At 37.9% G+C, this 13,960-nt stretch overlaps 1 protein-coding gene and 1 pseudogene across 7 annotated transcripts in view; one reads left to right on the forward strand and one right to left on the reverse strand.

Annotated features, from left to right (window-relative positions):
* JMJD1C (jumonji domain containing 1C) overlaps positions 1–13,960 on the reverse strand; it is a 253,319-nt gene that overhangs the window by 193,934 nt on the left and 45,425 nt on the right. The gene's annotated exons all lie outside the window — the stretch shown is intronic.
* On the forward strand, positions 744–1,124 carry LOC115285454 (annotated as a pseudogene).

The raw sequence follows: 13,960 nt of genomic DNA on the forward strand, positions 1-13,960 counted from the left end.
TCTGTCTCTCTCTGTATCAAAAATAAATAAAACATTAAAAAAAAAACCAAAGTTGTATGAATTCTCAAAGCAACACCAGAATCTGGAAGACATTAGGTGAGTGCTTTCAAAATTCTGAGGAAAAATCATTTCCAATCTCTAATCTAGATTTCTATATCCACTCACAGAGGAGTCAAGTTTGAGCTTAAAATAAAATCTTAAAAAGAAAAATACAGATCCTTTCAAATGAACAGGCCACCTAAAATGTCCAGACAGGCAATCCTTTTCTTTTTTTAAGTAGACTATATACCCAACATGGACCTTGAATTCATGACATGTTATGCACTCTACTAACTAAGCTAACCAGGTGCCCCAGCAGGCAATACTTTTTAAAGAGTGGAATGATATATTCCACCAATAGTAGAGAATAGACCAAGACATGAAACTGAGGATAAGAATCCAATTAAATAAGAAAGAAAAAAGAAAGAATGAAAGAAAGAAGGAATCACCTATATGATGGCAAAACAAGATTGCAAGAGGTCTGGAGAGTCCACATATAAAGCCCCCAGAAAAGATTACATAAAGATGAAATGGACAGGATACCTAATATACATACTTGAATGTACTGAAAAGATTTTACATAATTTAAGGATTATTTGATTGAATGCCAAATACACAGGAAACTAAATCAAGGAAGGGTGAGAGAGCTGGACATCCGGCTTGTGAGCGGGCACCTTTGCTTCGCGTACGACCAGAGTGATTTAAAAATGGGTGATGTTGAGAAGGGCAAGAAGATTTTTGTTCAGAAGTGTGCCCAGTGCCATACCGTGGAAAAGGGAGGCAAGCACAAGACTGGGCCGAATCTCCATGGTTTATGTGGGCGAAAGATGGGTCAGGCCCCTGGATTTACTTAAACGGATGTCAACAAGAACAAAGGCATCACTTGGGGAGAGGAGACACTGATGGAGTATCTGGAGAATCCCAAGAAGTACATCCCTGGAACAAAAATGATCTTCGCTGGCATTAAGAAGGCAGGGGAAAGAGCAGACTTGATAGCTTATCTCAAAAAGCTACTATGGAGTAATAGTTGGCTTTTGCCTTATTTATTACAAAACAAAAATGTCTCATGACTTTTTTTATGTGTGCCATATTTAAACTGATCTCATACACCAGAATTCAGATCATGAATGGCTGATTGAATATTTCTTTTGGATGGTTCTGATTTAAATAAGATTGGGCTTGTGGTTAAATGAATATGACTAGCTTTTTGAATTTTGATAGTAATTCTGGTTCAGCAAGTGCTGTCACTGTTTTCCCCTTCAAAAAAATATGATTGGAATTAATTAGATATTTAGCTTTTCACAGAGATGATAAATGCCATTTCTAAACTTATAGGAGATTGGTTTTATATTTAGATTTATATAACTGGTTACATTAATATATTTAAATACTAAGGAAATCCCTTTACTGTATCAGAACAGCAAGACTCAGCTGTGTTTCAAGTTGTGTTTGTTAGCCTGTTAAAGGCAAGGGCTGAAGATAAGCTGGCAATGTCCACTTTATCTTTTTTTAGTCTTAAATATGCCAATTTAATTAAAATTCCTTGCATTTAAAATGTTGCCTTTTGCTTAATGAAAGGCATTTTAGTGTGGTTTCTGTATAATACTAAATAAAGACTATTAACACTTAAAAAATAAATAAATAAATCAAGGAAGGAAATGCAGGACTATTACTATGTAATATATAAAATATCTCCCCCCAATTTAAGTCAATATATAGTAAGTAGGCAACCAAAAATAGTGTTTATATAGTCATCATAATATAAATATTAGGAATCCATCTGATCAAAATTGTAATTTTATCCTAAGTATGGTAGGATAACAGTTTATTGAGTTTTTACATTTTTATCTAATCTTGATATTTTAGAAACATTATTTTTCTAATGTTTGAGAGAGAGAGCGAGCATGAGCATGGGAGGGGGAGAGAGAGAGAGAGAGAGAGAGAGAGAGAGTGAGTGAAAGAATCCCAAGCAAGCTCTGTGCTGACAGCAGATGTGGGGCTGGAACCATGAACCATGAACCATGAGATCATGAACTGAACCTGAAATAAAAAATTGTATGCTTAATCACTCACTGAACCACCCAGGTGCTCATGGAAACAATTTTTAAATGTTTTGTTTTTAATGTTCCCTCCTCTCATGCATGTTAATTTCAGAAATTCCTAAAGTTTAATAAGTATTGTTAGCATTTCTAAGCATGGTTGAGAAACCACTTGTAACTAAAATCTTCTTACATATGAAAACACCAGACAGAATGCTCTTAAGAACACTCCCTTTATGAATGCCTCGAAATACTGTCAAATATCTACCAAAGAAATCATTGAGCAATAGGCCTAACTATTCCTGATTTAATATGTTTTAACCATTAATGAATGACCCCAAAAGTCTATGACATAAAAACATGTTATTTCACCTAGGCACAAATTCAATCACATGTACTTCATGGTTTCTGTGCACAGGAAATTACTTGCTAAATGAACTTAATAGATGACCTTGGTAAATGAACAAAAAAGCATCCACAGCTCAACACAACTATGAATCTCTCCTATTATCAACACATCTTTTATTAATCTCAACTTAGTCTAATATAAGACAACATATATAAAGCAATAAAATGTACCAAGAAAATAAAAAGGTTCAGTGTTCCTAAAGGAAGAAAGAGTATGTAAAGAGATATGAAACTGATGGTATCTGAGAAGTTGGTAACCACTGCAAATACCAAGGGCCACACAAAAAATTGGAGACATGTTCCATAAGAATCCAAAGACACAAAAGTAATCAATAACAGAGCCAGGACTAGAATTCAGTAGTCCAAACTTCTATTAATTTTTCCAACACACCATTTTGCTCTTCCTTTAGTTAGTTCTTTCTAAAGATAAACAATATAGGGGCACCTGGGTGGCTCAGTCAGTTAAGAGTCTGTCTTTGGCTCAGGTCATGATCTCATGGTTTGTGGGTTCAAGTCCCACGTCAGGCTCTGTGCTGACAGTGCAGAGCCTGCTTGGGATGTTCTTTCTCTCCCCTCTTTATCTAGGCCTCTACCCTGCTTGTGCTCTCTAAATAAATACATAAATAAACAAACATTAAAGATAAACAATATATTGGGAGACGCTGGGAAGATGGTGGAATGGGAGGACCCTGAGCTCACCTCCTCTCATGGATACAACTGGATAACACAACTATCAGTGTAAACAACCAAAAAATCACCCACCAACTGGTAGAATAAACTCTACAACTAAAGGTAGAAAAGAGGCCACATTAATGAGGGTAGGAAGAGCAGACATGGTGGGGAGCTAACCAGACGGCAGAATCACCAGGAGGGGACCCACTGGTGTGGAGAGAAACAGACTATCACCCTGCGGAGCCCACACAGGTAAGACAAATCCCCAAAATATTTGGCTTTGAAAACTAGAGTGGTCAAATGTCATGAGTTCTTACAATCAGAGGAACTTAAGGCCTGGAATTAAAAAAAAAAAAAATCAGTGGCTCAGTTCTTAGAAAACATAGAGGGTAACAGGAAGCTGAGCACCAGCCATTAAAGACATTACAACAGCCCATAGAGATACAGCATAGAAGCAGTAGTTTGAAAAAGTGCCTAGAGCATATGTGTGGGAAAGTTATTTACTAATCTGAAAGCCTGTCCCAAAGGGGCAGAAATGACTGGGAGACTCCTCGAGGAACATAGGAACTGGCAGGTGCCATTTCCCTCCCCTCCCCTCAACATTAAACACACAGGTATCGACAGGAACCAGCACACTGATATTCAATTATTTAGCGTGCTTAAACCAAGCCCACTCCCCAAACTTTGGTGGACCCACCCTTTATAGTCACACTTGCCTCAGTCCCAGAGCTGCAGGTTCCTCATCTGGAAGACTAGCCCAAACCTTGCCATCACCACATCTCCAGAGCTGTGGTGGAGGACCCCTCCCAGAGAAGACCTGTGCATACCTTGTTAAAACTGCCCCGCCCATGCATGCTTTGTGGATCTTCCCAGGCCAGCCACCCTCCAAACAGAAAATCAACAAGTACACAGTGGCCAAACCAGATGGATTTAACAGATATTCCTGAACATTCCATCCTAAGACAGTAGAATACACATTCTTTTCAAGTACACATGGAATATTCTCCAGAATAGATCACATATATTAGGCCACAAAACAAGATTCAACAAATTCAAAAACATCAAAGTCATACCATACATCTTTTCTGACCACAATGCTATGAAACTAGAGGTCAACCAAAGACACACAAACACACACCTCCCACACACACACCCCACACACATATCTGACAAGAGCACAAATATTTTGAAGTTAAATAACGTGCTACTAAACAATGAATGGGTCAACCAAGAAATCAAAGAAGAAATCAGAAATTATATGGAAAGAAATGAAAATGCAAAGACACCAGTCCAAAATCTTTGGGATGCAGCAAAAGTGGTTTTAAGAGAGAAGTTTGTAGCAACACTGGCCTATTTCAAGAATAAAGAAAAATCCCAAATAAACAACCTAACCTTACCTGTAAGGTAGCTTAAAAAAAAAAAAAAAAAAGAACAAACAAAACCCAGCAAAAGGAAGGAAATAGTAAAGACCAGGGCACAAATAACAACACAGAAACTAAAAAAACAAAACAAAAAACACAGAACAGATCAGTAATACCTGGAGCTAGTTCTTTGAAAAGATCAACAAAACTGATAAATGTCTAGCCAGACTCATCACACAAAAAAAGACAAGATTCAATAAAACAAAATCAGAAAGAGAAATAACCACCAAAATCACAAAAATACAAAGGCTTATAGGAGAATATTATAAAAAGTTATATGCCAACAAATTGGACAACCTGTAAGAAATGAATAAATTCCTAGAAACATGTAACCTACCAAAACTGAAGCAAGAACAAATAGAAAATTTGAACAGACTGATTACCAGCAATAAAATTGAATCAATAATCAAAAACTCCCAACAAACCAAAGTCTAGGACCAGAAGGCTCCATGGGTAAATGCTACCAAACATTTAAAGAAGAGTTAATACCTATTCTCCTCAAACTATTCCAAAAATAGAAAAGGAAGGAAAACTCCTTCCTATGAGGTTAGCATTACCCTGATACCAAAACCACATAAAGTTACCACAAAAAAAGTGAACTACAGGACAATATCTCTGATGAACATAGATGCAAAAATTCTCAGCAAAATATTAGCAAACCAAATCTGACAACACTCTAAGAAAATCTTTCAGAGGGACATCTGGCTGGCTTAGTCTGTAGAGCATGCAACTCTTGATCTCAGGGTTGTGGGTTTGAGCCCACATTTGGTGTGGAGATTGGATAAAAATAAAATCTTAAAAAAAAAAAAGGAAAGAAAATTATTCACCACAATTAAGTGGGATTTCTTCCCAAGATTCAAGAGTGGGTCAGTATTCACAGGTCAATCAACATGATATAACACATTAACAAGAGAAAGGATAAGAGCCATACAATTATTTAAATAGATACAGAAAAAGTTATTTGACAAAGTACAACATCCACTCCCGATAAAAACCCTCAACAAAGTAGGTTTAGAGGGAATGTATCTCAACATAGCAAAGGCCACATATGAAAAACCCACAGCTAACATCATACTCAACAGGGAAATACTGAGAGCTTTCTCCTAAGGTCAAGAACAAGACAAGGATGTCCACTCTCATCACTTTTGTCCAACACATTACTGGAAGTCCTAGCCATAGTAATAAGACAAGAAAAAAATTTAAAGGCATCTAAGGAAGGACAGAAGTCAAAAACTTTCACTCCTTGCAGATATGACACTATATTTAGCAAATCCTAAAGACTCCACCAAAAAAACTACTAGAACTGAGAAATGAATTCAGTATGATCACAGGATACAAAATCAATGTAGAGAATCTCTCTACAGTAGTTAACGAAGCAGCAGAAAGAAATTAAGAAAACAATCCCACCTACAATTGTACCAAAAATAATAAAATATCTAGGAATAAATTTAACAACAGAGGTGAATGAAGGATATATTCTGAAAACTATAAAACACTGATGAAAGAAATTGAAGGCCACACAAATGGGAAGGCATTCCATGCTCAATGATTGAAAAAACAATTATCGTTAAAATGTCCATACTACCCAAAGCAATCTACAGATTTAATGCAATCCCTATCAAAATACCAAGAGCATTTGTTATGGAGCTAAAACAAACAATCCTAAAATTTTCAGGGAAGCACAAAAGACCCTGAATAGCCAAGGCAATCCTGAAAAAGAAAAATAAATCTAGTATCATAATTCCAGACTTCCCATTTTATTACAAAGCAGTAGTAATCAAAACAGTATGGTGCTGGCACAAAAACAGTCAGAGAGATCAATGGGAAACAACAGAAAGCCCAGAAATAAACCCACACTTACATGGTCAATTAATCTTTGACAAAGGAGATAAGAATATGTAATGGGAAAAAGACAGTCTCTTCAACAAATGGTACTGGGAAAACTGGAGAGCTTCATGCAAAATAATGAAACTGGACCACTTTCTTACACCCTAAACAAACACAAACTCAAAATGGATTATGGACTTCAGTGTGAGACCTCAAACCATAAAAATCCCAGAGAAGAGCACAAGGAGTAACTTCTCTGGCACTGGCTGTAACAACATCTTTCTAGAAATGTCTCCTGAGGCAAGGGAAATAAAAGCAAAAATAAACTATTGGGGAGCACCTGGCTGGCTCAGTTGGAAAAACATGCGGCTCTTGCTCTCAGCATTGTGAGTTTGAGCCCCATGCTGGGTGTAGAGATTACTAAAAAAAAAAAATAACAACAGAAAAAGGCACAAACTATTGGAACTACAAAAAAGAAAAATCTGTTGCACAGCAAAGGATACAATTAATAAAACTAAAAGACAACATATTGAATGGGAGAAGGTATTTGCAAATGACATATCCAATAAAGGGTCAGTATTCAAAATGTATAAAGAAGTTACACACACACACACACACACACACACACACACACACACACAAACAACAAATAATCCAACTAAAAAAATAGGCAGAAGACACAAATAAATATTTCTCCAAAGAAGACACACAGATGGTCAACAGACACATGAAAAGATGCTCAACATCACTCACCATCAGGGAAATACAAATCAAAACAATGAGGTATCACCTCACTCTGGTCAGAATGGCTAAAATAAAAAACACAAGAAACAACAAATGTTGGTTAGGATGTAGAGAAAAAGGAACCCTCATGCATCCCTCATATTGGTGGAAATACAAACTGGTGCAGGCACTGTGGAAGATAATATGGAGGCTCCTCCAAAAATTAAAACTAGAACTACCCTAAGATCCAATAATCCACTACTCAGGATTTACCCAAAGAATACAAACATGCTAATTTAAAAGGATATATGCACTTCTATGCTTATTGCAGCATTATTTACAATAGCCAAACTATGGAAGCTGCCCAAATGTTGATCAACTGAAGAATGGATAAAGATGTGGTATACACACACACACACAAACACACACACACACACACACACACACACACACAGGAATATTATTCAGTCATAAAAAAGAATGAAATCTTGCCATCTAAAACAACACGTATGGATCTAGAGAGTATAAAGCTAAGTAAAATAAGCCAGAGAAAGACAAGTACCATGATTTCACTCATATGTAGAATTTAAGAATTAAAACAGGGGTGCCTGGGTGGCTCAGTCGGTTGAGCGTCTGGCTTCGGCTCAGGTCATCATCCCATGGTTTGTAGGTTCGAGCCCCGCATCAGGCTCTGTGCTGACAGCTAGCTCAGAGCCTGGACCCTGCTTCAGATTCTGTATGTCCCTCTCTCTCTGACCTTCCCCTGCTTGTGGGCGCTCTCTCTGTTTCTCAAAAATAAATTAAAAAACATTAAACATTAAAAAAAAAGAATTAAAACAAATAAACAAAAGAAAAAGAGACAAACCAAAGAACAGACCCTTAATACAGAGAAGAGATGTTAACCAAAAGGGAGGTGGGGGTGGGGAGATGAGTGAAGTAGGTGAGGAGATTAAGAGTCCATGTATCTTGATATGTACTGTAATAAATGGAATTGTTAAATCACTATGTTGCACACTAGAAAACTAATGTAACACTGTATGTTAACTACACTGGATGTCAAACATCTTTTAAATAAAATAAGATTAGAAAAATTAAAGAATATACTGGAATCAACCTAGTAATTTTATATAGATTTTTTATATATTTTTTTATCTCTTATTACAGAACCTTAGTTATTGTTAAGTTTTTATAGTATTTTCCCCAGAGTGTATTGAGCAGACCTCCTTTTCAGGACCAAGAAAACAAGAGTTCTACTGGATAAAAGTAAGTCAGAATGAGCCACGGATTTCCAGTATGAAACAATGCAAGTATTTTCAAGTCCTAAATCGTCAACTTTTAGCCAAGTAGGCTAAATAGTTCAATGATCACAACATAAAAACTATCGGTCACTGTATAACCCATGGGTAAAGATAAGTAAATCCTGTCACTAATCAACTGTATGTAGCATTTAAAAAAGTATCAAGATAAAATAGAATGACTTTTTTCCATAATGCCCGCTCAAAGTCATGGCACATTTAGCTTGCTAGCTTGGAACTGTGGATCACTCCTGTAACTTCTGGATTTGAGAGATTTCTCATTGCTCTCCTTTTTTCTTCTCTGAGTAAATCCACTAGATTATATGATCTAGTAGTTAACATATCTTCATCATATCAACTAGGCATTTTAATGGCTTAATATTGTTTCAATGCAAGGGTACACTAAAACATATCTAGTTGGTTCCTTAAGAAACTTACATTGCAAAATTTTTAAATTTCAAATCCTGGAAGGAATATATGTAACTAATATTTCCTTATTAGGAAATACCCCCTGTCAGGGGCACCTGGGTGACGCAGTCTGTTGAGCATCCCCAGAGTTGTGGGATCAAACCCACATCAGGCTCTGCACTGAGCATGGAGCATGCTTGGGATTCTCTCTCTCTTTCCCTCTACCCCTCTCCCCTCTTGCTTGTGTGCTCTTAAAAAAGAAAAAAAATTTAAATACATCCCATTTCAGATTTTCATAACTTTGGATTCTGCTTGTTCCCCTACCTGCTACTTAAGTATCTCATTCCTATCTCTCTACTAATAAAAGTATACTTCTACTCAAGCCCTATAATTCTCTTTATCCAATCCTCCAGAGAAATCATCTTCTCATATTGCTGAAACTATTATCTTTATTCTGTCACCTCCCACTCAAAGTCTTGAATAAAACAGGTTCTCAAAATATGTTAAAATAATGCTGACTCCCAGATTCGCATCTCTAGACATATTTTCACCTAACATTTAGGTGTTTATTCTCAATGATAACAGCTCCATGCAACAGTGTTTCATCCCCATCTCACACAAGGTACAAAACACATCATCCTTCTCTAGTTAGCATTCTTTCTCATGCTCCTTTTGTACCAGTAGTAGTATTTCTAGTCTTCCTTGTGCAATCTTTGGGAATCCCCCTCCCCCAATCTTCTTTGCCTAGTCATTCTCCTTCACTTACATTTTAGATTGTCTCCACAGTCAGGCCATACTTTATTCACATTCTTCATTATTGTCCTGTCCCATTCACTGACAACATTCTAGTTCAGTTCCTAACTACTTTATGAGTTGGTAATAAAACAGCACACTGAAAAGGAGCAGTCTTGGTTAAAATACTGCTCCAACACTTAACACTTATGTGAACTTGGATAAACCATTTAATTCCTCCATGTTGCATTTTCCTTACCTGTGCAAAGGGATTAAGAGCAGTATCCACTTTACATGCTTTTGTAAGAATTAAGTAACAACTCAGTACAAGTGCCTCACACATAGTAAGCTTTATATAAGCTTAAATGTTTCACAATTATTTTCTCTGCCTCCAAAAGCTTTTTTTCCACCTTGCCTACTTTTACTGCCTGACTGATTTTCTTAGAACAATTTCTTTCATCATCTTATTTTATTAATGTAAAACATGACTACCTTCTGAATCATGATCAAGCTTCCAAGTCTCACATTTATAGCTCTCTCCATTACCTTGTCCAGGGGTCAGCAAAGTATGGCCTACAAGCCAACCACCTATTTTTATACATAAACTTTTACTGGAACATAGCTTTTCTCATTAACTTTGCATTGCCTGTGGATGTTTTCTCATATGGATATCAGAGTCGAGCAGTTGTGACATAGTCTGTAAGGGCCACAAAACATAAAATGTTTATTATTTGGACCTTTACAGAAAATATTTGCCAACTGCTGACCAGTTCAATCTCCTATTTTGTATTACCCTCAATGTATATTTGACATGCTTAAAATGGAACTCACCTTTTTTCCATTTTTTGGATACTTGCTCATCTCAAGTTCCCTATTTTATTAATATCTAACAAGTATTTGTTAAGGCATCATTACATGCCACACTGCCATTACATACCATGTCACTGCTCCAGTGACTGGTAAACAGCAGGGGATAAAAAGAAAACCCTCAATTTTCACAGGACATATTTTCTTTTGGAGGGCAATAAACCAAAAATAAGAAAGTATATACATAAGTATATGGTGGTACGTGGTATGAAGAAAAACAAAGTGTTTAGGATGGCACAATGACAGAAGAATGGGGTGCTAATTTAGATATAATGACCTTTCTAATGAGGCAACATTTTAGCAGTGTCTTGAATTAGAGATGGACCAAGAGGAATGCTCTGGAGGAAATGCACTCTGGGAACATAGGAAACTCAACACTAAGAGTAGGTGCCTCCTTAAATTTGCACCCTACTGCTTTATTTGCCTCACTCTAGTCCCAAATCCTGCTAGCAATAATTTATAACTAGAATATATAAAGTACTCCTACTAAACAAAAAGACAAACCACATTTTTAAATGGCCATAAGACTTATTAGAGAGAATGCGCACACTCACCAATAAACATGTGAAAAGGTACTAAGCAAATTACTCATCAGAGAAATGCAAATTAAAATTATAATAGCTACTATTAGACACCCATGGGATGGCTAAAATTTCGAGGTGAACCCAACTTATTCAAAATCCAAAACCTGTCTCTAACACCCAAATGCCTATCATTTGAAGGACAGCTAAATAGTGATATATTCAAATAATAGGATATTACATGACAATAAAAAGTATGAACTTCTGGCAAATCTAGTAACACAGATGAATATAATAGTTCTCGAGGGGTGTATTAACATTATCATCAAAGTACCTGGTAGTCTAAAACAACAGAAATTTATTTACTCACACGTCTGGAGATGGGAAGAATGAAATCATGTGTACTCAGGGCCATGCATTCCTTTAAAGGCAAGGAAAAATTCTTGTCCTCTAGAGTCTTCAGAGAGAGAGAGAGAGAGAGAGAGAGAGAGAGAGAGAGGGAGGGAGGGGGAGGGAGGGAGGGAGGGGGAGGGAGGGAGAGAGAGGGAGGGAGAGAGAGGGAGAGAGTGCTCCCTGAACACCTAAATTTCATACACCTGGCCTCCAGAATTAAGAAAATAAACTTCTACTGTTTTAAGACATGATGGTTGAGGTAATGTGTTATGGTAGCCCTCAAAAAACTAATATGAGGGATTTCACAGATATTATAGAGTTTGAAAAGATACCGCATAAAAAATAAAATTAAATAAATAAAAAGCCACTGCATGATTCCATTTATTTAAAGTTCAAAAATAGGCAAATCTCATTTATGGTAACAGAATTAGTGGAATTGATGAGGAGAACACACTGGGAAGGGGTGAAAGGATGTTGTGTTAGAAACATTCTGCATTTTGATCTGGGTGGTAGTTACATACATAGATAAAAATGTATTTTTTAAATTAAAGAATAGTATGTACTCTAAATAATTTTTAAAAATGACAGACCACAACACAGATATACAGATATCTACATAATAATCACACCCAAAAAAACTTGCTAAATAAATTGATTGCAGACTTACTAGTTGTTTAAAGATACCTTAAGACTTAAGCTGTTGACAGGAGGAGCCAAAATGGCGGAGAAGAAGGGAGCTCTGTAAACTTCGTCTGTCCCATTGATCGAAATGAGAAGGACAAGAGCAGAAGGAGAAAATATGGACTCCAGAAGGAAGAGAACCTGAAGGATACCTGAGTGAGTGAGGGCGAACTGGGAGGATTGGAAAACAGGCCAGCCCCAGACGGGCAGGGGAGGTGGGAAACAGCCCAACGCAGGGCAAGTGCGCAGAGCCCAAGAGACAAAGGGAAGAGACAGAGAGACTGAACACACTCATAGTACCGCCCTCTGAGGAAGAGGTAAAGAACGCTTAACCGCTCTGGGAGAGAGAAGATCACTCCATAGATAACTGCTGGGTAGCCTAAATCCTGAACCCAGGTGGCGCGTGCAAGGGAAGGAACAGCTTCCAGCCCTGCGCCATCTTGGTGACAAGTCTGCGGCCACGGCAGCAGCGGTGTCAGGGGTGCGCACTTCGACCATAGTTTTGGGAGTGGGAGCATGCACCTCATTTCAACGGCACATCTCTCCCCCAGCATTGGCCGTGCGGAACCTGAATCCGGGTGCCAACAGGGAAAAAATAGCCCCAACCTCTGCGTGATGCCGGCAGGGAGTTGGCAGCGGGGGAGACCTGGGTGCAGGCTTAGGCTGCAGGAGCTCCCAGCTCATTTCCAGCAGCTCCCAGCGCCTCCAGCAACAGCTGCACACTCATTCCTCCCCCAACTCAAACTCAATCCCAGCTGGGGGTTGGGTCTGTGACGGTGCACACGTCACCTCCTGCTGCTCCTCTCACCTCAGGCAGGGGCAGCTGAAATCCCTGCCTCAGCCAAGACAAACCAATTCCTCCCCCTAAGAAGCCAGCAAGCAAAGCAAATACATCTCATCTGTGGTAGCATAAACGTGCATGGACTGGAACTTTGAACGGAGGCAGGCCTGGAAAATACAACACGGCTCAACCACAGCACAAGGAGATCAGACTCATTAGAGTGGCCTACAGTTCACAGTTCAGCGGAGCGTGGCATGCCACCTATCTATCTAATCTCTACAGACACCAAGGCGGAGCCTCTGAGAGCAGCCTCCAAGACCTACCACATCAAACCAAGCCTATCCAAGAGGGGGAGCTGCTGGGTTTTTTTGGTTTTTTTTTCTTATAATTTTTTTTCTTCATTTTTTCCCTTTTCTCCTTTTTCTGTACATATTTTTATTATTACTTTTTTTACTTAAGTTTTTTAAAATTTTTACTCATTTTCCTTTCTCCTTTCTTTTCTTTTTTTTTTTTTTTTTTTTACCTTCTTGCAATCCAGATATATTCTCCTATATCTCATCCCTACCTCTCCCCTCAACTGGTCATATACTTTTAGACTGTCCACTGTCCTTTGTTGTCTCTGACCCCCTTTATTTTTTTTCCTTTTCTTTACTTCTTCTCCTCTTTTCATCTCTTTCCTCTCCATTCTCTTTATTTTTTCCCCCTATTCATGTGTTTGTTTGTTTGACTTGTCTGTGCATTTGTGTGTTACTGTTCCCTCTATGTTTGTCTGTCTGTTTTCCTTCTTAGGGCTACACCAAGAAACAAGCCAAAGTGCACATGACAGCGAGTCCCAAATATTGCTGAGTAGGGAAATAAAATATTCAAAGGCACAACAAGAGAAACTGAGAGACACCATTAAAAGAATATTTCCTGAAACGACAGCCCCTGGACAGTCAATAAGACTGTATATATTTCTCTATTTCCTTTAATAGAGAAATATTAACAGGTACACAGTGCACAACGAGCTTTCTAAAGGTAACAAGAGACAGAAAACTAGCAAAAATGACAAAACGAAGGAACTCTCCCCTGAAGAACCTCCAGGAGGAAGTCACAGCCAAAGAACTGCTCAAGGCAGATCTAGACAACGTACTGGATCAAGAATTTAAAAAAC

The sequence above is a fragment of the Suricata suricatta genome, chromosome 2 (genome assembly GCF_006229205.1).
Source record: "Suricata suricatta isolate VVHF042 chromosome 2, meerkat_22Aug2017_6uvM2_HiC, whole genome shotgun sequence".
In the NCBI taxonomy this organism is placed as follows: domain Eukaryota; kingdom Metazoa; phylum Chordata; class Mammalia; order Carnivora; family Herpestidae; genus Suricata; species Suricata suricatta.